At 35.8% G+C, this 26,153-nt stretch overlaps 1 protein-coding gene and 1 long non-coding RNA gene across 13 annotated transcripts in view; one reads left to right on the forward strand and one right to left on the reverse strand.

Moving 5' to 3' along the window:
* The window catches only part of ZNF438 (zinc finger protein 438), a 177,558-nt gene that overhangs the window by 112,946 nt on the left and 38,459 nt on the right, over nucleotides 1-26,153 (forward strand). For all 12 annotated transcript variants that reach the window (XM_031652418.1, XM_021943956.2, XM_003903515.5 and 9 more), the window contains one exon: nucleotides 1,089-1,171. The gene's annotated coding sequence lies outside the window, so the exon portion shown is untranslated. The remainder of the gene's footprint in view (nucleotides 1-1,088; nucleotides 1,172-26,153) is intronic.
* The window catches only part of LOC110744209, a 46,116-nt gene continuing 37,691 nt past the window's right edge, over nucleotides 17,729-26,153 (reverse strand). Inside the window, exon 4 of the long non-coding RNA XR_002524544.2 lies at nucleotides 17,729-18,924. This is a non-coding gene — a long non-coding RNA (uncharacterized LOC110744209). The remainder of the gene's footprint in view (nucleotides 18,925-26,153) is intronic.

The following is a 26,153-nucleotide window of genomic DNA, read 5'->3' on the forward strand; positions in this document are numbered from 1 at the left end:
AGGACAGAGAGCTTCAGGAGCTTGCTTTTCAAGAAGTGCCCAGCTGAACCTAGGGAGCTTCAGTCCTCAGGAACAAATGTGAAAGAAGATCTAGCTAGACAAACTGTGAAAAGAATACATTTACCTGCCATGACCTTTACATTGGTTATTAGGATAGTTCAGAAGTCTCTTTGCATCACTATACGTACCCTACTTGTGTGGATATTTTGTGATATGGTCATCAAAATTGGAAGAAGGCATGGCATACCAGCTTGAAAGAATACTTTTAGATTCAGGCTCCATGGTGGTTACCATGTGACTGCTTAAGCCACAGCTGCTTCTAAAACTCCTTTGCCATGCTTCACTTTTTCTAATTTAATTAGATCATATAGTTAGTGTCATTAATTTGGGATGGAAGCACCCTTCTGTCATGACTACTGTCCCTCACAAGTTTGAAAATGATTCACCATGCATATTAAAAAGTAAAATGCTTTTATTACTTTCATCAAGAGGCCATATGATACAAAGGTAAGCTGTTCAGGATGAAGATGAAAAAGTGAGTAGGAAAAGAAAATTAAAGTAAAAAGTTACTTTCTGAGATTTATTATTTCTGGCACTATTTTTGGATTTTGGGTTCATATTTTAGAAGGTAAAACCTCAGTCGACAATCAGGAGTTCTGTGTTTTATTCAGTTAGAAAGTTTTGATGTATTTGGAAAGTCATGTAATTTTCCTGTTGTCCAAGTAAAAATGGCCATGATTCCATAGTAGAAGCTTATGGAGACTATGTGTGAAGGTTCTGAATGATTTATTACATAATCATGGAAACAAAAGTTAAGTATTTCTTTGGTTTTGTAACTTCATATAATTCAAGAGATAGTATTTAAGTCATATTCATGTATATGTTAAAAAAATTTTAGTACTTTACTAAAGTGGTAAACTTTCATATTACACAGTTCAATAAGGCAAATATCTTTATGACTTTTGCGTAAGATCCTAAATACTGTGTTATTTTTTTCAAAAAAATGTAGATGTGGTGTTAATCATATGCTAATAATACTGTTTTGTAATTTTCTCTTAAAAGTTTGTAAATCCAGTTTTCTTTTTTAGGTGTGTTGAAGAAAGTACACACATCTTATCTTCTGAACATTTTGATGGAATTAACCACAAACCTCATACAAGAACAATAAAAGGTATTTTGTTAAATAATTTTTGCATATTGATGTAGTGCTCTTAATTTCTAGATTTTCCTCACAAAGGCCTACCGTAAATCAACTGCAGTGGATACTACTTCACAGAGTATATTTTGTAAGAGAAGTTTCTTAATCATAAAATATATTTATTCTGTACCAAGTCATATGATACTTCTTTCAGAAAGTGCTTGTGCAGACAAAATTTCAGTATTAGTAGTATGAAATAGCATCATTTATTTTCACTGTGCACTTGTATATATTTTTTATATGCAGAGTACATGTAGTCATGTATTTAAAACATGCTCATGAGACAGATATGAAATTAATCAGGAAACGTAGGACAGCTGCGTTCATTTCCTACTTTGCTCTCCTTGGAGTTCTTCAGAATAGATGTGTTTAAGAGCAAATCCAAAGTGAGCATCTTACTGTGCATACCTCTTAACATTAGGATGATATTAAATGGCGTGATGAGCCCTTAAAAAGGTAAACACCCTCCTGAAAACGCCAGAATAGCTTGGGCTTCATTCCCAGATCCCACGTTATAAGCCACATAGACCTAACAGACATCTGTAGAATACTCCACTTAAAGAGCAGAACACACATTCAAGTGCATATGGAACACTCTTCAGGATAGATTATTGGGACATAAAATTAGCTTCAATATATGTAAAAAGGAATGAAATAATACAAAAGTTTGTTATAGAATACAATTAGAAATGAGTAACAAAAGAAAATTTGGGAAATGCACAAATATGTAGAAATTAAATGACATACTCCTAATTTGGGAAATGCACAAATATGTGGAAATTAAATAATATACTTCTAAATAATCAGAGTCAAAGAAGAAATCACAAGGGAAATCAGAAAATGTCTTGAGATAAATTAACCTAAAGCACTACATACCAAAATTTATGGGCTGCAACTTTAAAAAGCAGTGTTTAGAGAGAAATTTATAGCTATAAATGCTTATTTTTTTCAAAAAAAGAAAGATCTCAAATTGATAATCCAACTTTTCACCTTAAGAACCTAGAAAAAGAAGAGCAAACTAAACCTAAGCAAGCAGAAGGAAGAAAATAATAAAGATGAAAGTGCAAATAAATGAAAGAATAAAAACGATAGAAAATCAATAAAAGCAAAAGTTGGTCCTTTGAAAGATCAGCAAAATTTATGAACCTTTAGCTAGACTAACCAGGATAAAAGAATAATCAGCAATGAAAGAGCGGATACCACTACCGACTCTACAGAAATTTAAAAAAGGTAATTATATGCTAAAATATTTGGTGACTTAAATGAAATGGATAAATTCCTAAAAAACAAAAACTACCAAAACGGAGTCAAGAAGACAGAGAAAATATGAACCTATAACAAGTTAAGTGATTGAATTATAATTTTAAAAATTTCCCCCTTCATACCCACAAAAAACCCAGGCCCGTATGTCCTCACTGTGAATTTTACCAAAAATATAGAAAAGAATTTATGCCAATCTTTTACAAACTTCTCCAAAAAAATACAAGAGGAGAGAATACTTCCTGACTGATTCTGTAAGGCGAGTGTATTACCCTGATAAAAATGGACAAGACAACAAGAACACAAGAAAACTATAGACCAGTATCTTTGGTCTATAGTTCTGATGTAAAAATTCTTGGCCGGGTGTGGTGGCTCACACCTGTAATCCCAGCACTTTGGGAGGCTAAGGCAGGTGCATCACCTGAGGTCAGGAGTTCGAGACCAGGCTGGCCACCATGGTGAAACTGTGTCTCTACTAAAAATACAAAAATTAGCTGGGCGTGGTGGCTAGTGCCTGTAATCCCAGCTACTCTGGAGGCTAAGGCAGGTGAATAGCTTGAATCCAGGAGGCAGAGGTTTCAGTGAGCCAAAATTGTGCTATTGCGCTTCAGCCTGGGCGACAAGAGCAAGACTCCATCTTAACAAACAAAAATTCTCAACAAAATGCTGGAAAATTAAATCTAGTGACATGAAAAGCATTAACATCAAGACCAAATGGGATATATGTCAGGAATGCAAGATTGCTTTGACATATGAAAATCTGTGTTGACACCACATTAATAGAATAGAGAACAGAAGTCACATGATCATCTTAATAGACACAGAAAAAGCACTTGACAAATTCTAAGTCCCTTTTATCATACAAACACTGAACAAACTAGGAATAGAAGGGAACTTCCTCACCCTGATAAAGAGAATCTACAAAAACTACACAGCTAACATCATACTTAATGGTGAAAAACTGAGAGTTTGCCCTCTAAGATCAGGAACAAGACAAGAATGTGTTATCTTACTGTTTCTATTTAACATTGCACTGGAGGTTCTAAGCAGGGCAGCTAGGTAAGAAAAAGAAAAGCATCCAGATTGGAAAGGCAGAAGAAAAACGTTCTCTGTTTGTAGATGACATCTTTTATGTAAAAATATCTAAGGAATCCCCTAAAAAATTGTTAGAACTAATAAATGAATTCAGCAAGTTTGAAAGATACAAGATCAGTACAAAGATGAATTGTATTTATATATGCTACCAATGAACAATCTGGAAATTAAGAATAAAACTGAGAAATTAAGAAAACAATGACATTGGCAGTAGCATCAAAGAGAATAAATACTCAGGAATAAGTATTTACAAATAAGCAAAAGAAGTGCAAGACTTGCACACCAAAACCACAAAATATTGTTGTGAAAAATTGAAGACCTAAATAAGTGGAAAGATACCTGTGTCTTTGAATTGGAAAACTCACATTGTTAAGATGGTAATACACCCCAAATTGTTCTAGTTTCAATGCAGTCTGAAAATTTCAGCTGCCCCTTTTGTAGAAATTGACAAGTTGACCCTAAAATTAATATGGAAATGCAAGGAATCCATAATAGCCAAAATAGTATTGAAAAAGAAAAGCAAAGTTTGAAAACTCCCCATTCTCAATTTCAAGAGTTACTACAAAGCTATAATAAATAACAGTGTGGTACTGGCATAAGGATATACATACAGATCAATGGAATAGGATCTAAAAATAAACTGTTACATCTGTGGTACACTGATATTCAACAAGGGTACCAAGACACTCTGATAGTCTTTTCAGCCAGTAGTCTTGGGACAACTGGATATCCTCACACAATATATAAAAATTAATTCAAAATGGATCAAAGACCTAAATGTAAGAGATAAAAACAATATAAAACTCTTAGAGGAAAACATAGACTGAAATCTTTATAACCTTGTGGTAGGCAGTGGTTTCGTAGATTGATACCAAAAGCATAAACAACAAAAGAAAACTATGTAAGTTGGACTACACTAAAATTAAAAACTTTTGTACTTCAAAGGACGCCATCAAGAAAGTGAAAAGACAGCCCACAAAATGGGAGAAAATATTTGCAAATCTTTTATCTGATAAAGAACCTGTATCCAATGTATATAAAGAACTCTTACAACTCAACAATAAAAATAACCCAATTAAAACTTGTCAAAGAAATTGAGTAGACATTTTTCCAAAGAAGATTTGCAAATTGCCAATGAGCACATGAAAAGATTCTCAACATTGTTAGTCATTAGGGAATAGCCACAATGAGATACCGCTTCGTGCCTCGTGGGATGGCTGTAATTTAAATATGGACAAAAACAAGTATTAGTGAGGATTTGTTGACATTGGAAACCCTATACATTATTGGTGGGAATGTAAATGGGAAACTTCTTTGGAAAACAATCTGGAAAATCCTCAAAAGGTTAAACATAGAGTTACCCTAAGACACAGCCAGTATTTATATTGAAAACCTCTTCCATTCCTGTGTGTAACACTGTAAAGGGGTAAATGTTACCGTATGTGAAGTGTATCACAAATAACTCCTCCTAGGTGGTCTGTTACTGTGTCAAATTCTTAGGGTACCATATGAACACAAAGAGGTGTGAACCCAACCCTCTAGAGCTTCTTGTCTGTTAGGAGTATGAGGCATTACAATTGTGGTAAGTACCATCAGGGAAAGATACAGGGGCCACGAAGATTATTAACAGGGATATCTGAACCTAGGTCAGGGACAGTTCTCTTTAAGGGGGTGATTTTCCCTTGAGATCCAAAGGATGAATCCAAGCTATCAAGGCAAAAAGGGCATAAGATAAGAGGGATTACAGGAAGTGGGGGCCAACACGTGTAAAGACTCTCAAGAGAGTCACAGGGTTTTCAGGAAATGGAAGGAAGGTCAGCGTGAATGAGACAAAGAAAATGAGGGGGTGAGGAGTGCATCCGAGAAGAAGGTCCAGACCAGACTGTGCACAACCTCATCAATGTGTTACGGCTTTGAAAGGTTTTCAGTCTGGGATGACACATTCTAATCCGTGTTTTGAGGACATCCCTCTGGCTGTGTCAGTTAGAAAAGGGGCAAGAGTGGAAGTGGGAGGGACCAGTGAAGAGTACTCATGGTCTAGGCAGGGACTGATAGAGCAACTTGCACCAGACAGTTGGCAGTGGAGACGAGGAAAAGTGGACATATCTGAGGGCTTTTTGGAAGATAAAATTGATACTATTTGGCGAAAGCCAAGGTAGGGGAAGTAAGGGAGAGAGGTGTAAGGCATGGCTCCCAGACATTGGACTTTGGAAAGTGAATGAGTTGGAGGGCTGTTTCTAAGCCAGAGATTTTCCTTCATGATACACTTTGTTATGAACAACTTCAAGTAACATGATTGGATTTTTTTTCTGTTGACAAGTATCTCTTTCTTACTGAGGCAGTCACATATAATACAGAATTATGTGATTTGCTGATAGCAAATATTTGGGGAGAGTACAAATTTCTGAAAATTAGACAATTTTTTTTTATTTGCCAGATGAATTTTGCTCTGAGAGTCTCTGTTGTCCTAGTCTGTCTCCTGTGTCTTCTTTTTTTTTTTTTTTTTTTTTTAACTGTGCATGAGCTGTTTTTAATTTGTTGTGCTGTTACTAAAGTTCTGAAGGCTGCAGTTAAAACATTCCAATTTCTCCCTTCCATCTTTATTGATTCTCAAGATTTTACACAGAAAATTCTTTGGGGGCTAGAACAGCAGTAATTGCATCACACTGTTTTCAAGACTTCAAGTTTCAAAAGCAAATCATTAAAAAAATACAGTTCCTGATTTAAGTTAGATACAGGGACAAAAAAGTAGCACATACTTGAAGGTTACATGGTCTACAAATGGTGGCACTATTTTCCTTGGGAGAGTAGTTCTGTTGGTATATATTTTTTTGATACCCAAAAGGCTCAACCTCAAGCAGTAATAAACTTACAAGCAAAAGTCCTGTGTCTTCTTAAAATGTGTTTGGCCTTGCCGATCCTCCCCCAGTGCTGTAGAGATCATCTGACATGTGAGCCTCCTCATTTTTATGTAAGTAATGAAAGTAGACTCTGAAATAATTTTCTGGCACGTAACTACCTTCCAATGAGAAATATTTGGACTGAATGTAGTTTTAGCAATTTCTTATTTCCTTGGCCAGCCAAAGTCTTAAAATGCCAAGTTCTTTGGGGATGCTTTTATTCTCCAGTTATGTAGAAGTGATGGTGTTTTCTTATAACTTCTAAAAGGCACACTGGCAATTTAACACTACACTGAAATAAATTTTAATTTACACCCTAAAATCATTTTCATATGATCCCTGAAGAGTTAGTTATTAGGCATCCACTTGCATTTAGGATGCCAGCACACAGAACCAACTGACCTGTAAAGATCTTATGAGAAAAAGAGTATGCAAATGGGTTATAGTTTCAGTTATAACTGTTGTAAGAAAGGTGACTTCCTGATTATTAGTGTTTATTGTTAATGTATCAGTAATGGGCAAATATTATAAATCTGTAAATGCCAAACACAGCAAAGCTAGAGGCAAATTTGTGTTAGAATCAGGACAGTCATTTAGAGAAAGTCATAGTGACCTGCCTTTTGCATTTTTCTCCTGGGGCATTTTCACTAACATTTGTTCTCATGAACCAGCATACACAGGAAGGAATCAGGGACTACTGTTCCTAATTTTTCAATGAGAATACTGACACTCACATCTATTTGAAACAAGTTTCCATTTTTCTTACTGGAGTATAGGCCATCTAAAAATTAGTGTTTTATTATTGATGAGCATTAACTATCATTGTTTTTCATGTGTACTTATTCTGTTGTGCATTTTAATTTCTGAGAATACTGAGGACAGAACCCAGTACCTGTCTTCAAACCTCAGCTCCACATTTTACTAGCTGGGTGAGCTTAGATAAATTACTTAATCTCTCTGTGCATGAATTTCCTTGTATGTAAAATGGGGATCATAAAATATCCATCCCAAGGCTGTGAGAATTAAAGAAATTAGCATATACTTAAAATGCCAAGAACACTGTTTGGAGCCATAGAAATCTCAAAATAAATGTTAGTTGCTGCTGCTGTTATACCAATAAAATAGCTCTCTAACTCCCACATGAAAATTAAGAGGTTAATTCAGTTACGGTTATTGGTGGTGGTGGTTTTCTTTGTTGTTTGGGCTATTGTGGTGAAGGGCAAGGTTACATAGCTCATAAGTGGTATAAACCAGGTTTACTAAGTCATTGATTTAGAGTAGGGACTAGCAAACCAAATTGGGCCTGGTTTTGTGTGGACTGCAAGCTAAGAATGATTTTTATATTTCTAAATTATTGAAAAAAAACCAAGGAAGACAATATTTTGTGATCAATGAAAATGATATAAAATTTTGTTTCAGTATCCATACATAGTTTGTTTTTTTTTTTTTTTTGAGACGGAGTCTCACTCTGTCGCCCAGGCTGGAGTGCAGTGGCCGGATCTCAGCTCACTGCAAGCTCCGCCTCCCGGGTTTACGCCATTCTCCTGCCTCAGCCTCCCGAGTAGCTGGGACTACAGGCGCCCACCACCTCGCCCGGCTAGTTTTTTTGTATTTTTTAGTAGAGACGGGGTTTCACCGTGTTAGCCAGGATGGTCTCGATCTCCTGACCTCGTGATCCGCCCATCTCGGCCTCCCAAAGTGCTGGAATTACAGGCTTGAGCCACCGTGCCGTGCCCGGCCATCCATACATAGTTTTTATTGAAACTTCGTAAATAACCTTATATATTGCTTGTAACTGTTTTCTTACTACACTAGTAGAATAGAGTAGTTATGACACAGATGGTAGGGTCCACAAAACTGAAAATATTTACCATGTAACACTTTACAGAAAAAGTTTTCCAATGCCTGCTTTGTGGGGTTATCAGTTACGTTGATTACAGTGAATGCCTACCTTTTATACTGCCTTACTTTGACAAAAGATGGTTGCATAAGAAAGTGTATAACTTTAATTAGTTATCCTTGTGGCCAGAAAACTTTTGTTTGTTTTGTTTTGTTTTCAAAAGAATAATTTTCTACGTTGGTTAAAATTTTTCTTGAAACTGGCGTACAAGTTCATGAGTAGAGTTAATTCAACTCTAGTAGATGTGTAAGTATATACATGCCAAAAACTACACATATTCACTAGAGTATTAAGAGATTTGGATTCGTCTCAAGAGTTGTCAAAACAAAAGTCTGACTCTGTGTGCCCTGTGGGGGTGGGGGCGCTTGGGGGGGTGAGGAGGAGGTTCAGTACATTTGCTATTCCATATTTCTTCTTTTTTTTTTTTGAGACCGAGTCTTGCTCTGTCACCCAGGCTGGAGTGCAGTGGCACGATCTCGGCTCACTGCAAGCTCTGCCTCCCGGGTTCACGCCATTCTCCCACCTTAGCCTCCCAAGTAGCTGGGACTACAGGTGCCCGCCACCACACCCAGCTAATTTTTGTATTTTAGTAGAACAGGGTTTCACTGTGTTAGCCAGGATGGTCTCGATCTCCTGACCTCGTGATCCACCCGTCTCGGCCTCCCAAAGTGCTGGGATTACAGGCATGAGCCACCACGCCTGGCCTCCATATTTCTTTTTTAAAAGATTATTGAAATATAATGAATTCTGAAACAACCTATTAATAAGATGAATTTTTAAATGATAATGTACTTTAAGAGTATAGCATTATAATCCCATTTTGGAAGTTACTTGTGGTTTATTTCTTTAAAGCCTTTGCTTTTGTGACTGAAAGCCTGATATTTATAAGGTAGCCAAACTCTGGAGGCTTTTAGCAGTTGTATTTGGAGAACATGTGCTTTAATTTTGTTATACCAATCCTTTAGGCAAATAACCTTTTCTTCTATCTATGTGCTGTTTTTAAGTATGATGTGGATCTTTCTTATTTGGTTAGTTATATAATTTTTATTTAGCATCTTCTTTCACCTTGAATATCTGCAAAATCTTGTAACTCCTTTTTTTAAGGTTTGTATCATTCAAAGTTAATTCATCAAATATTTTGAAAGACTTCGTCCAAGGTCCTGAAGCTAAGAATGTGACAGACTTGCACCTTGCCCCTGTAGAGTTTTGAGTCTGGTGAGGAAGATAGATGTGAAGTTAATATAGGTGTAGTCAGTGTTGGGAAAGGAGAATTAAATTGTGCAAAGAAAATATAGAATAACAAGACCTTATCTAATCTGAAGAGGGCAGAGAATATTCTTTGAATTTTTAAAAAAATGTGTGATGATTTTGAAAATCCATCCTTAACTAAAGATCTGTTACTGAGTTGAAATTATTTTGTGTTTAGAAAAAGTATTGAATGAGAATTATAAGAAATTACATACAGTGCCTCTCTTATTGATATAGGCACAATCTACTAAATTGCTACATTGGATGATTGATGGATGGACTTTACACATTTGATTTTGCCAGGAAATTATGTATTGAGTGTAATGGTCACCGTGGAATTCGAATGCAGAAAATATCAAAAGTGAAAAAAAGACTACTTGAAAATCAAAGTATCTGTTCTTCTTAAACAGAAATATATTTTTAAAGTGGAATCTAACTAGGCGTTTTCCCCCCTTTTAGAACGGTTATTATTTTTAGTATAAAAATAGATGGTTATGTAGTTACATATGTATTATATAAATATATACAATATAGTTATATGTGTGTGTGTATATGCACACACATACATGTATTATACCCAATTAAAGGTGGAAATGCCACCAAGTCAAGCCCCAAAAGTAACCACTGTTGATAATTTGATGTTTCTCTGTGAGAATACAACTTTTTTTCCTTTAAAGGCAAATGAGATCAGAATATACCTACTGTTCCCCAGCTTGCTTCACTTAAGATGATGTTATGGACATCTTTCCCTGGCAGTGTTGATTGAGAACCACCTCTCTCCCAGGTTCTACTTTATTCTTGTTGTTCTTATTGTTAATACTACTGTTTTAAGTAAGGTGGAACATTCAAAAGGTTTACAAAAAAATATACAGTAGAAAGTTATTTTTCTTTCCAATTCTTCCTTTTCCAGAGGCTACCACCCTTAATAATTTCTTACCTCTTGAAATCATCCTGTTGCAGTTATTTGCCTTTACTTAGACTAAAGTTAACCCCCCAAACTAATCATTCATGAGGAAACCAAATGCTTAGTGAATTTACAGCAGCAACCAATTGATTTTGTAATATTATATTTAATATTGTATTTAAGTGTATTTAAAATTGTATACCAAAATGGTAACAGATTTCCCATTCATTGTATTTCAGTTTTAAGTTTAATGCTCTATGATTGTTGTTAGAGGATACAGTCTGGAGGTCAACAATCTCTGTCACCAGTTTGAAACCTTAAAGTAACTGTTTCAGGAGCAACCCCACAAGGCCCTGTGTACCCCAGAGCACTGCCCCATGTCCTCACCCATATCTGCTTGTTTCACTGTCAGTATTGTGAGTACAGACCCAGGTCTTGAAGACCCCAGGAGGAAATGACCTTGCTGCTTTAATCTCAAAGCTAATTTAGGGGTTTACAGCTCATCTCTGTGATGCCATATTTTCACCTGATGATTGTAATCTGGAACTACTGGGTTAACTTGCTTTTTTCAGGTCGGCTTTGTTAATGCCAGAGCCTGGGGAGTGGAGGTGCCTGGGTGGTGGTAGATTTAAGGGAGGTCAGAAATCTCCTCTGCCAGGACCACGACTGAGAAGATGTTATTTGTTGAAGCACTTGCTCTATAGCACTAGATCTTTTGTCAGCTGCTAATACTAAGGTAGCCTTATGAACAAGATTGCCTGAAACTCCCTGCCTTTCTGATAAACTCACCAGAGAACATGGGATGATAGTATTAGGGGGAATAGAGAAAGAAATTAACCAGATCCAATCTTCGGAGTGGTTGTGTTGATATCCTATGGCCTGAAGAGCCCTAGGCTAGTACTTCCTTTTTATAGGCAGTATTTACTTTTATATAAAATATGTTCCTCAAAAAACTACCCAGATATACAGTGTGTAAAAGTGAAACAAACAAAAAGACATATGCTAAGAAGATATTCCTTTACCACAGAACTATTTACTAGTCATTCTTTTTGACAGATATGTATGTCTAGTATAAATATTGTATACTTTGTAAATATTCTTTAGTTTTATCATTTTTCTTTACAGTTGAGCACATACCTGGCTTAAGTCAAGTATGCTTCCAATAAAAGTTAAAGACTTGCCACATAAAACACGCTGAGTGATTGCCATTTTTGCCTACTTTTATATTGCTTACAGTACCTATGCTACATATCACTACTATGATCACATTTACTTTTTTTATTGTGGTAAAAAACACATAACCTACAATTTACCTTCTTAACCCTTTTTAATTGCACATTTCAGTAGTGTTAATTACATTCACATTGTTGTGCAGCCAAACTCCAGAATTTTTCATCTTATAAAACTGGAACTGTATACCTATCACACAACTCCCTATTTCTCCCTGATTTCTTTTCTTCTGGCCTGCCCTCCTCCCCGACCACAACCCCCTAGCCCCTGGAAACCACTATTCTGCTGTCTATCTTTGAATTTGATTACTCTAGATACCTGATATATATGGAATCTTACAATGTCTGCCCTTTTCTGATTGGCTTATTTCATTTAACATAGTCTCCTCAAGGTTAATGCGTATTGTAGCATGTGTCAGAATTTCTTTTCTTTTTAAAGTTGAATAATATTCCATTGTATGTACATATCACATTTTGTTGATCCATTTGTCTGTCAATGGGCAGTTGAGTTGCTTCACCTCTTGGCTGCTATGAAAAATGCTGCTACGAACATGGATGTACATGTATCTCTTTGAGATCTTGCTTTCAGTTATTTTTGATATTCACACAGATGTGGAATTGCTAGACCATATGGTAACTCTATTTTTAATTTTGTGAGGTACTGCTGTACAGTATTCCATAGTTTCTGCACCATTTTACATTTACAACGGTAAATAAGAGTTTCAATTTCTCCATATCCTCACCAACATTTGTTATTTTCTGTTTTTTTTTTTAAATAGTAGCCATCCTAATGAATGTGAGGTGATATCGCATTGTGGTTTTGATTTGCATTTTTCTAATTAGTGATGTACGTTTTTTAATATGCTTGTTGGCCATTTGTACATCATCTTTAGAGAAATGTCTATACAAATCCTTTGCTCATGTTTAAGTTGGGTTATTTGGGTTTTGTTGAGTCCTAGGAATTTGTTGTATGTTCTGAATATTAATTCCTTATCAGATAATTATTTTCAAATATTTTCTTTCATTCTATAAGTTGCCTTTTCACTCTGTTGATTGTATCTGTTGATACACGGAAGTTTTAAATTTTGATATAGTCCAGTTTATCTATTTTTACCTTTGCTGCCTATGTTTTTGGTGTCATCTCAGTCACATTTACTTTTAATCTTTTCATCTCCAAACACCCAAACTAATTTTTCTAAAATAAGAACAAAATATAATTAAATATTTAAATAATTCTAAAATAACTACTGCAAAGACAAAGATGACTGCCTCCTGAAAGTGAACTCTTGGCTAGCACCATCATGCCCGAACTTGAAGTGTTGCTTCATCAGCTAATGTGAAAATGTACACATTTGGAGTACAAAATGCAGTTGGAGGTATGGATCTAGAAATAGATTGTGGGGACATGGGCAAATATAGGAAAACAAAGGAAGAGGAAAGCACTCCTAGTTGTATCCTTTTAATTGGGATCCTTGAGTATCCACAATTAAACTATTTAACAAATCCATGCAAGAAAAAAACGGTCCTCTAGGGCCTTCTGCATTCTGATTTTTCTCATCTTTCCTATGTGGTAATGCCTCATAGTCAGCTAACACCCCTAAACAGAGACCAATTAGAAATTCTTGTTCTAAGGTTAACTTTCAAATTTAGAGAAATAAAGATGCTCTTCAAATATTTAACTTTATCCCAACGTAAATTTTAATAAACTATTGCAGTTGACTAGCAACATGGCCATTTATACCAATTAGTAGTTATAGACTATCAAAGACTATCAGCCATGCACAAAAAGTACTATAAGCATCTTTTCTAACTGCAAGAGTATATGAACCAGTGCTTCAATGGTTTTCTGTGTCTTCTGAGATATTTAAAGAAACTGGAATTTAAGTGATTTTTTTTCTTCAAATGCTATTTCTCCTTGTATAATAATGTTGCCATTGTTCGTTTTTTTCTTCCCACTTTTTCTTTCTTTTGTGATTGCTACTTACTCATCTTTCTCTTGATCGTTAATCCTACACAGATGTTGATAGTTCTCCTCCTTGCCTAATTTTTCTTCCCCACCCACCCAGACTCATTATTCACTGTCCTCATCCCTGATCTCTGTCCTCCAGCATTTACAAGGATTAAAATGAACCCGCCAGAGTCTGTGTGGCTATGATTCTGGTTTCAGGACACTAGAGAACACACACATTAAATACTCCCCAGGTGCTGGGTCGGCGGTTTCCTCTCCCGCCTGGTGCTCAGGCCAGGTGTTGGTAAGATGTTAGGAACCTGAACTGGCAGGAAATTATTAAGCTTAGATGTTGCCTCTGGACCGTCTTGTCCTCCAAACACCAAAAGCAGTTTGATTCTTAAAAACGTATTCAGAAAAAGAAGCTACTGAGATATTTTCCCTCTTTATTTTCTTTTGGGTTTAAATAAATAGTAATGGTTATTCTACCCATGTGAAGTTTTTAGTTCTTAAATAAACCTGTATAACACATAGAGCATCTTCTGCAAAGAGAGTCTATGGATGCTTATTAATACATTAAACATTCCAGTTAAGCTCTAGGTTAATGAGAATTCAAGTTTTTGAGTGGTTACTTTATTCTAGTCCTTTGATGTACCATTTTGCTGTGTGCAACAGTACAGTATTATTTGAGTAGTTTTATTCATTAACAAAATGTACCAAAATAAATTTAGCTAGGGTCACAGTGTTTAATTTAATAGTATTACAATAATAACTACCATAATTAGTTTCAAATTTGCCTTCCTTCCCAGAGGATAAGACTTTTTTAGTTTTGAATGCCTTCTGAAGGTATGATAATGATAGCAAAATTAATGTCATGACCTTTATAGCCTGTTTATGGTTTTTCCATGTTGTACCCTAAAGGATTTAGGGAGCAGTGTACATCTAAAATAAACCACTTCGTATGGACAAGTTAAAAATTGGGTTAATTGGGTTCACATATCCTCAGCTGGTAGCACCTCAGTCAAGACACCATTTCATCGTAGATAAAGGAGCATGATTTTTACACTATAAAATCATTTTAAAACTATACATGTAATGTTTTTTTTAAAAAAACACTTTTAAAGGGCTACTTTTTCAAATATGTAACAATGTTTTCTCTTATTATGTTATCTGGTTTGACTTTTTCAATTAGGAAATCAGTCTGTTTTCATTTTCATAGCAAGAAAATGTTGATACAAACTAATGAGTCATGCTGCATGAACACTAATGCACACTTCCTTTTGGTGATGTTGGGCAGCAGCACTGTCCCTTGCAACGGACTCCTTTTCCCATTTCTAGTTTGTTGGTGGGACTTCCCATAAACAATCACCCTTCTAACTCCTGGAGACAGGAAATTTGGTTTTCATGGTTTATATATTTCAGTAAAATGCAGTGTTTGTATATTCAGCTAAAGTTGAGACAGTTACATAGGCATGTTAGGATCCTTAAATGTTTTGAGTATTTGATTGAAAAATTCCTATGGCAGTTGTTGCAAGTGGTGGTTTTGAGGCACTTTCATGCATTGTTGGATAAATCAGTGCAACTTCTTTGAAGGACAGTTTGGCAAAATCTAGAAAAATGTTAAGTCAACCCAGAAATTTCTTACTGTGATTTCCTGTAGATAGACTTCCACATGTTAGCAGAAATGTGCATACAGGGGTACACACTGTTTGTAGCTTTGTAAGAGCAGAAGGCTAAGAACAATCTAATTGTCAACCAGTGGGTTAAAAAATAATGGTTCCATGCAATCAAATACTATGCAGCCTTTAAAAAGAATGAAGATGCTTGATAAGTGCTGAGATGGCAAACTCTCAAAAATATATTAAGTGAAAAAAGAACAGCATGTATAATCTGCTTCAATATGGAAATGGGGACAGGGAACAGAGCTTATTTCTATGTGTTAGTTTCTGTAAACACAAAACCATTTCTGAAAGGATGCCCAGAAAAGTGCAAATAGCTGTTGCCTCTGAGGAGGGGAATTGGGGGAATAGAATGAGAAGGAGGCTTATTTTTCAATTTATTCTTTTTTGTAGGACTTGAATTTTTTTTTGACCTGGTACTTATATTTTTTAACCAATATACAAACAGAATGTTAAAAAAAAGTTTTTGAAGACAATGTAAGTAAATGCTTAATATATAAATGCAGTAGTCTTCCCTTATTTGTGGTTTCTCTTCTCATTTCAGTTACCTGAGATACAGTTCAATAAGACAGAGTTTTGATAGAGAGACCACATTCACATAACCTTTATATGTTGTTATATATGTGTTCACATTCACACATTATATGTTATTATAATGTTGTATTATTAGTTATTGTCAATTTCTGTGCCTAATTTATAAATTAAACTTCATCATAGGTATGTACATATGGGAAAAAATACAGTATATATAGGGTTTGGTACTGTCCAGAGTTTTAGACATCCACTGGGGATGTTGGAATGTATCCCCCATGGGTAAGAAGGGACTACTCTACATTTTTAAAGCAGAATAAAAATTATACATGCATTGTGATTACAGGTATTACAAAAGCCAAAACAAACAAACAAAAAGCACAGGAAAGAAATTAAGAGACAATACACCAAAATCCTAATAGTATTTATGTTAGAATATTAGAATTGTGGATTTTTTTCTTTGTTGCAAATTCATTAAGGTGATATTTCATTAGTGGAAAATATAAAAAGTACCCAGGTTTCTCTAATTCTAAAATACTATGATATACATGTGCTTTAAATAATATAAATTAGTAAATACATATGTATATAAATTAGTTATCTAAATACTGTCACAGTTATGTCATGTTCATCTTTCAGAAATGTCTTCACAGCATTAGTAGTATACAGTAATAGATGATTTCTGAAAAGTGAAAGCAAAAAGAATTCCAGAATGTTTCCTTCTAACCTGCTGGCTATTTGTCCCTTATTTATGTATTTATTTATTTATTTGAGACGGAATCTTAACTCTGTCGCCCAGGCTAGAGTGCAGTGGCTTGATCTCAGCTCACTGCAAGCTCCGCCTCCCGGGGTTCACGCCATTCTCCTCCCTCAGCCTCCCAAGTAGCTGGGACTACAGGCACCCTCCACCGCACCTGGCTAATTTTTTGTATTTTTAGTAGAGACAGGGTTTCACCGTGTTAGCCAGGATGGTCTCGATCTCCTAACCTTGTGATCCACCCGCCTCAGCCTCCCAAAGTGCTGGGATTACAGGCTTGAGCCACCGCACCCGACCTATTTGTCCCATTTTTTTTTTTCGTATTTGTTCATTTCCTTTAGCTTTTTCTATGTTGGAAATAATTATTTTATAATAATATAAGTGACAGAAACCATTAGGGGCATGGAATAAAAAAAGTTTGGGTGATACTGAAAAGGCAAATCTGTGATTAGAGTACTTCAGGAAAAAAATGAAAGTTTGAATTATTTTTAATGAAGAAGAAAAATTATCGATCATTTATTAAGCAGCAATTTCCACACCCACAAGAACACAAGAAAATATAAAACATAGATTAAGTTGTGGAGCAGAGAAGCAGAATCGAGTTTTAAAAAATTGAATAGTCGTTATAACGCTAATTGATGGAATTTTCATTTAAGACAAAAACTGTAAAGAAGAAAAAAAGCTACTGATGTCAACAGACCTGAGAGAAAAATGGGTGGAACCAGAAATGTGCATCAGTTAGAATGGAATAAAGGCGAGAGGTGGAAATAGTTTGTTTCCAGTGAACAGATTGGTCTATGTGGATGAAACCAGAACTCACGAGGTGTTTCGCGCAGCAAATAAGACTTAAGAGAGAAAAAGAATGTGGGGAATTCCAAATGATCTTAAAATTATATGAACTTTCTGTAAACCTGCTTAGTTTAAATGACTTTGTCACTGCATACAGACAAGAGAAGAGCAAAAACGGTGGAAATGTGATCATTTCAAAAGCAGTGAATTAAATCCAACCTGATTGAAGCACTGCCAGCCAGACTGATTGTGGAAAACAAAATAATGAACAATTTCACAGTACATGTCTATATTATGGAAGTGTAAATGATAGCCTCTTTATTTTATGGTTTTTATTTTTCTGCTAAGTATCAGTTATTAGCAAATAATGCAATTCTCTTTTGAAAAGTGTTCATCTTTGTTGTGATGGTAACTTCACTGGCCTGAATGCCTTCTGAACATTCTGTTAGCATTGGAAATCCAGGCTAGAAATTCCAAGCATGTTCTGCTTGATGTAGAAAGAATCACATCTTTTTCTTATATCTGTATCCTAGGCATTTGAACAAATAAGAAAACAGAGGATAGGCCTGTTTGTTAAAATTTACCGCAAACGTGGGTCTTTCTAGACTTAACTAAAATGTACTATGGCAGCATTGGCACTGTATTGCGTTTACAGATAATATCAGAAATCAGTGTTTCCTAGGACTTGTTGTGTTCAGATAATGAAACTTAATATTGATACATCTGAAAGGCCCCCAAACCTGATGTTACATAAATTCAAGAGACTGAGACAATTTTTACTTTTACATAAAATAAATGTCTTAAATTATTTTAAGAGTGCTACAGTCCTTCTAAAAACACAACCAAGCAGTCTATAGAAATCAAATAAACTTATACTTAATTATCTGTCACTTTTAGTTATGGAAAAGTATATTAATGGCAGAATTAATAAGACATTGCTTCAAATTTTAAAAATCATAGATGGAACACATTTTTAATACTGGGAGGTAAAGTTAAGGAATTTTTCCAGAAAGAGCAAAAATTAATAAATAGAAAACAAAACATAGTAAAGCGGAGACAAGCATAACCAGCCAGGGAAGCTCAACATTTCAATCATAGGAATTCAAGGAGGAAAAAAAGAGAGCAGAGCAAAGTAAATGAGGAAATCTTAAAAAAATAATTGGCGAAAATATCCCAGGAATTGAAATGCACAAATTTTCTGATTAAGAGGCCCCACAAACACCTGGCAAGTTTAAGAAAATAGACTGAGACACTTCACTGTGAATTTTATAAATATTGTTTCCACAATAAAAGCAAATTATATACAAAGGACTACTCACAGTGGCTTTGGATTTCTTCACACTGACATTGAAAACCGGAATACAGTGGAACATTGCCTTTAATTTTCAACCTGGAATTGTGTACTCACAAAAATTATCAGACATTTTTATTGATGAGAGAAAAAGTAAATCTTCATCCTCCATTGTGGGACATCAGTTGATAATGCCTAAAATTGAACAATCAAGAAGTGAAATGATAAGCATGTTATTAACGATAATGGAAGTATAAATGCTGGGAGAATCAACTCTAAGAATTGAGAGTGCATGTCTCTGAGGAAGAGGACATGATGACTGCATTTTCAAAATAATAAGATGTATAGGAATGTTTATTCGACTTGAATTTTTTAGATTACAAAGTAGAAATAGAAAGATTATTCTAGTTGCATCAGAGAGAATAGATTGGACCAGAGGCAGGAAGACAATTTAGGAGGCTATTGTAATACAGGGAACAAGCAGTGAGGACCTGACCTAAGGCAGTAAGGGTGCCCATAGAGCAGAGACAATGGCTTTGGAAAACAGAGGAGGAGCACATTTGGAGGCAGGAGCTGCCTTGAGTTTGGAGGTAGCCTTTGAGAGATACATAGGAAGGAGAGAACATTTCACCCTGGAACCTGGGAACTAAAAATATAAGTTCGCAGTTGTAGTTAGACCCAGATGAGTTGGAAGAAAATGAATAGAAAACCTATGAAGGAAAAATAAGGATCTAGGCTAGAACATATTTTCCTAATAGATTTTTATCAAGGCAGAAAAATGCCATCTTAAACATTCTTAACCTACCGAGTTCAGTCATACATGCAGCACATGTTAAGGAACACATGTGCCTGTATGTGCATGTGTTTTATAGAAGTCAGTGATTAGATCATGCAATTGGAAATAATGTATTTTGTACTTCTAGGTATATTCTAGTACTTTTTTTTTTTGGAAATGCCAAAGATAATAAACATTTGTTTTATTTTGAAAGAATTCTGGAGAACTTTATTAACATGTAATGTAATACGCTGGTTTTTGAGTACTTTTTTTACCAAGTATTTTCAGCATGTAGTATCCAGTTTAATCCTTTCTTCAGCAAAAAGAGTTAAGTATTTTATCTCTTACTTTCTATGAAGCAGAAACTGAAATGGAAAAAAAGATTAAATGATTTGTCCAAGATCATACAGTAAGAAGTTTCAGTTAGAAATGTACATCTCCCCACTCAGTTCCCCAGGTTTTTAACTCGTTGTATACCTGAGATTGGGCAGGAACATGATCCTGAAAATTAAGGGTGAGTATAGTTCAGTGACTGACATTCAGAAATATGTGTTGATGCCGGACACAGTGGCTCGCGCCGCAAATCCGATCACTTCGGGGGGCCAAGGTGGACAGATCATTTCAGGTCAGGAGTTCAAGACCAGCCTGGCCAACTTGGTGAAACCCCGTCTCTACTAAAAACAAACACTAGCCGCATGTGGTGGCACATGCCTGTAATCCCAGCTACTGGGGAGGCTGAGACAGGAGAATCACTTGAACTCGGGAGGTGGAGGTTGCAGTGAGCCAAGATCGTGCAACTGTACTCCATCCAGGGTGACAGAGTGAGACTCAGGAGAGGAGGGAAGTGGGGAGAGGGGGAAGGGAAGGGAGGGTAGATTGTTTTTAAATCAAAGTCATTAGCAGCATGCAGCCATTTAGGGGAGGAAGATGATTGCCAAACATTGATACATTGTATTAATGCAAATATCAATATAAGCATTAAGAATTTACTACGTGGATTAAAATTTATTTTGTAGATTAAGTTTTAGCTCCTCTAAAGCTTTAGTAACATTTTGAGAATTTTGTTATTTGTTTCTGAAATAGGACAGATTGAGATAAGAATAAGCATTGCAGTTGAGCCAATGAAGAATACTGTTATTAGAATTGAGCAAATGATGAGTACTATTATTAGTCAGGATTTATGTACTATAAGCTTCTATTAGATATTATTGTATATATGTGTGTGCATGTTAGATGCTGACAAGGTTGCAAAGAAAAGGAAATGCTTATATGCTGTTAGTGGGAGTGTAAATTAGTTAAGTCACTGTGGAAAGCAGTGTGGTGATTCCTCAAAGACCTAAATAATAGAACTACCATTTGACCCAGCAATCCCATCACTGGGTATACACCCAAAGGAATATAAATCGTTCTACTGCAAAAACATTTGCAGACATATGTTCATTGCAGCACTGTTCACAATAGCAAAAGACATGGAATCAACCTAAAATGCCCATCAGTGGTAGACTGGATAAAGAAAATGTGGTAGATATACACCATGGAATACTACACAGCCGTAAAAAAAGACTGAGATCACGCCCTTTACAAGAACATGGATGGAGCTGGAGGCCATCATCCTTAGCAAACTAATGCAGGAACAGCAAACCAAATACTACATGTTCTCACTTACAAGTGGGAGCTAAATGATGAGAACCCGTGGACACAAAGAAGGGAACAACAGACCCTGGAGCCTACTTGAGGGTAGAGGGTGGAGGGTGAAAAGGTGGGAGGGTGGGAGGAGGGAGAGTAGCAGAAGAAATAACTATTGGGTATTAAGTTTAGTACCTGGGTAACAAAATAATTTGTACAGCAGACCCCCATGACATGAGTTTACCTATATATCAAACCCACACATGTACTCCTGAACCTAAAAGCTCAATGTGTGTATGTTTGTGTGTGTGTATGTATATAATATTATATAACTAAAGTGGGCCTGAAGGTATTTGGGTTCTCTTGCTCTTGAGAAACATAAATTCCAATCATTGCTTAGAAGAGGTAGTTTTTTTTAAATAAATGAAATATAGTACAACCACTATGGAGAACAAGCAATTGCTTCTAAAGTTAAGTGGTCCATGCTTAATAGACTTAATAATTCCACTCCTAGGTTTTTACCCAAGAGATATTAAAACCTTTATCTATACAAAAACTTGGACACACACATTTATATTTATATTAATTCATGATAACCAAAAACTGGCAACAACTCAAATGCCCATCAGTTAATGGATTAAAAAATTGTGTTATATGCATATAATGGAATATGATTCAGCAACAGAAAGGAATTATCTACTGACACACATAATAAGTGAATATTTACTGTTTGATGTATATGAAATGACAGGAAATTCTAGGACAAGCAAAACTAATTTATAGTGACAGAAAGCATCAGTGATTGCCTGGGGCCATGGGTGAGGGATGGAAATGTATTACAGAAGGGCACAAGGGGACTTTTTGAGATGATATATATTTTCAATAGGGTGATTGTTTTAAAATGTACTTGGGTTTGTTTTAGTCAGGTATGGTAAAGTGACAGGAGACAACTGCCTTTGAAAGAGGAGTTTAGGCCGGGTGTGGTGGCTCAAGCCTGTAATCCCAGCACTTTGGGAGGCTGAGGTGGTGGATCATGAGGTCAGGAGTTCGAGACCAGCCTGGCCAACATGGTGAAACCCCATCTCTACTAAAAATACAAAAAATTAGCTGGGCATGGTGGCTGGCGCCTGTAATCCCAGCTACTCAGGAGGGTGAGGCAGGAGAATCGCTTGAACATGGGAGCCGGAGGAGGATTCTGGGCTGGAGTACAGTGAGCCAAGATCTCACCACTGCACTCCAGCCTGGGCGACAGTGTGAGACTCCGTCTCAAAAAAAAAAAAAAAGAAGAGTTTATTACTTACAGTCCCTTAGAGGAGGGGACACACCATACCATTCAAAGCCACTGGGAGAAGTGCCTGCATCAGTCAGGAGGCAGAAGGAGCCAGGGGAAAGCATGGCCCAGAGCCTTTGTTGTAGTTTCCCCAGGAAAGACAATGTAGGACATGAAAAGCTGTTTAACATTGGCTAGCTTGAATAATTTCAGTAGTCCCGGGCCTATAAGGTAGTCCATATCACTCCAGTGAGTTCGGCTGGAGAAATATTGGCTTGGTGTGTTAGTTAGATAAAGGAGGTGATTGAGGATATGGGCTTTGGATTGGTTGGTTTGCATATGAAAGACATGCTCACAAGGGAATCATGTGCAATATATAGGAATTAGCCCTGGAAGGGACAGTATATTCCCCTCTAGCAAGTCCTCGAAGAAGTCACATCATCATAAAATATTACAAAAAGCCATGACTGATACAGTGATCACTGTAAAGGTGTATACATTTGTCAAAGCACATCTTAAAGTGGGGTGCATTTTGTTGAATGTAAATTATCCTTCAACAATGTTACTTTAAAAGTAAAAAAACAAAAAAAGTTAATGAAATGGACCAACAGTCCCTGATGTACCTTAGTTTAACTCAAGATTTTTCAACTTTATAATGGTGCGAAAGCCATGTGCATTCTGTAGTAACTGTACTTTGACTAGCCATACGACCATTCTGTTTATCACTTTTAGTACAGTATTCAATAAATTACATGAGATATTCAACACTTTATTATAAAATAGGCTTTGTGTTAGGTGATTTTGCCTAACTGTCGGCTAATTTAAGTATTCTGAGCATGTTTAAGGTAGGCTAAGTTACAACATTTGGTAGGTTAGGTGTATTCAACACATTTTTGAATTATGCTATCTATTTTCAAGACTTAGGATGGGTTTATCAGGATGTAGCCCCATCATAAGTTGAAGGGGCATCTGTAAATGGGTACGTGAAATTACTTAAAACAATCCAGGAAAATTCATCCTCAAGTGCATTAAAAATTTTCAAACAACACCTAAGTATATAAAGGCAAAGAGCAGCATTGAATACTTGATAATTACAAGTTCATCCAGGCAGTTCCTATTTTCGTTCCATGTGTCCTGACCATTTTCATGTTACGGCAAAAGAAAAAGTTGGCATTTTCAGTTATATGGTGTCTGAGTTTATACAACATTTTGGAGTTATTTCCTGCCATATTCCTAAGGAATACTAATATGTATTTATTTTGATAGCTAACAATAAAAGGCTTCACTCAGCTTCTTCAAGTTTTTCAGTGATGAAGTTATGTAACATCCAGTCCATAGCTGAGTATCAGTAATCGTGAGAAAGTTCTTTCTTATATCCAGTTGAAATTTGCCTCCTAGTAACTTTGTCTTCCTCACTGGTCCTAGTCCTGTTCACTAGAGTTACGTAGAATTCCTCTAATCCTGCTTCCAAAATAACAGTTCTTCAGATATTTGAAGATGGCTAGCATCTCCTCCTGAATTTTTTTATTTCCCAGGTTTGTTCCTTTCCCAGCTTTTAAAGCTCATTTTTCCTTATTACTTTGTCCTGGCCATTCTTTGTTTTACTGACTTTCCTTTATTTTTAATAGTTGCACAGAGACATTCTACATTGATTTCCATCAGAACACACTTGTATATATGTACATGTATGCATGGGAAAGGGATGAGGGGCAGAGGGAGAGGGAGAAGCTGCACTCAGGAGAGCATGAAGAGGGTATATATGGAAATGAGACATACCTTGGGAATGAATTCTGGCCCATCTGAGTGACCTTGAGCAAGTTTCTTAATTTTCTTTGAGCACCTCAGTTTCTGAACTTGATGATAACAGTGCAGATCCTCGTATGAGGATGAGGTGTTTGTGAATTACCTAGTGATAGGTCTAGTACACAGTAGCATTTGTTGCAGAAGAGCTACAGTATAGAATACAATTTAGGTGAAGCTGTCATCTATGGCTTCGCTGACTCTGGTTCTAGCCTGAAACTAAGATCTTGTGTGACTATCAACATGTTAGACTTTAAAATCAAGAGGCACAGAATAACAGTAGAATCAAAACTAGAAGTTGGCCTGTCAAAAGAGCAGCTGCCCAATCAAGGTAGGTTAGTAACATTATCTTAATATATAAAGAAAAGCCTGTTAAGAATTGCCAGCTCTGAGACATTAAAAGACTCATTACCTTTTTTATATTTCCATGTTTTAAGTTATGCTGGCCAGATTTATTATGTTATGGCATTTATCTGAATGTTAGTATGTCAGTGTGATGATATATGACATGTTTATTCCCTAGGAAATAGTTTCCTAGAAATAATCATCTACATTGACATCTACATCGCAACTCTGTGACTGGTGGCCACATACACATGCAAGCATGAGCATATTATACACGTACTCACAACATGGATTAAAGTTAATCAGCATGTTGAGCATGAAGCAAATTATTTTCTTTTATTCTCTTACATTTCTTTATCTACATTTATTTTTAGGAACCTTAGCAAAGCAGCATAGCAGAGACAAAGCAGTGTCTGCCTTAGGTTTCTTCAACAAGGAATAAATGGAAAAATTTTCATTTATAACACCATCAAGCTGTCACTTTGTCAAGTAACCAATTCACCTAATTTTCATTTTTAAACAACTATGTTTAAATATGGCTTATTAACTAAAACGAAAATTAATCATGTAACAGTGATTTATAAAGCACATTGTATTAGATCTTGCTATAATTGATTGTATTCGCTGTTTGCGTTCTTTAATTTTATTCCTTTCTGATAGATTTTTCTATTTAATATACTTTTCAGCAATTTAAGTAAGAAAAGTCAGGTTATAATTTTCAGAGGTTTTTCCTTATAAACTATGAAGGATGCAGTGGCTGTTAGTGCTATATTATGACTCCTTGAGTAAAAATGCACACCTACCCAAGGAATCATAGTATAAGATTTATTAAATACTGTTAGATTTTATGTAACTATTTAATGCATATTTTCTGCCAGCGTATTTATCTTATTATCCAGTCAAATCAGAGGATGCAATATTTTGTAACTATCCAAACGTTTTTTAACAGGTGTTAGGTATATTTATTACATAATTTATTCGTGTTTAATAATTATAATAGAATTAAATGCAGCAGTGCTTTATGTCACAGCAAAAGACAATACAATTTCATTTGAGTGGGTGTCCTACATGAAAAACCAAGATATTAGGAATACAGTTAAAATTATTTTGATGGCACTCCTTTTCTAACATAGTATTTCAAAACAATGAAAATTAAAACTTTTTTTCTGATTGCAAAAGCAGTATTTATTCATTGGGGAAACTATGTAGTATCACTTTATAAGCATAAAAGGGAAGAGTTGTGTAGCACTTTAATGCCCAACTGAGAGATACATACTTTTATTATTGGGTAATTTTTCTCTTGAGTTATGAAAAAATAACTGAACCATACTGCTCTGTAACCAACCCTTTTTTTGGAATGAAAACAGGGTCTCAGTCTGTCACTTAGGCTGCAGTGAGTGTAGTAGCACAGTCAGGGCTCACTGCAGCCTTAACCTCCAGTCGTCAAGGGATCCTCCCACCTCAGCTTCCTGAGTATCTGGACTATGGATACGCACCACCACACGTAGCCAGTTTTTGTATTTTTTGTAGAGATGGGTTTCACTGTGTTGTTAAGGCTGGTCTCAAACTCTGGGCTCAGGCAATGCTCCCACCTCTGATTCCCAAAGT

The sequence above is a fragment of the Papio anubis genome, chromosome 11 (genome assembly GCF_008728515.1).
Source record: "Papio anubis isolate 15944 chromosome 11, Panubis1.0, whole genome shotgun sequence".
Lineage (NCBI taxonomy): Eukaryota > Metazoa > Chordata > Mammalia > Primates > Cercopithecidae > Papio > Papio anubis.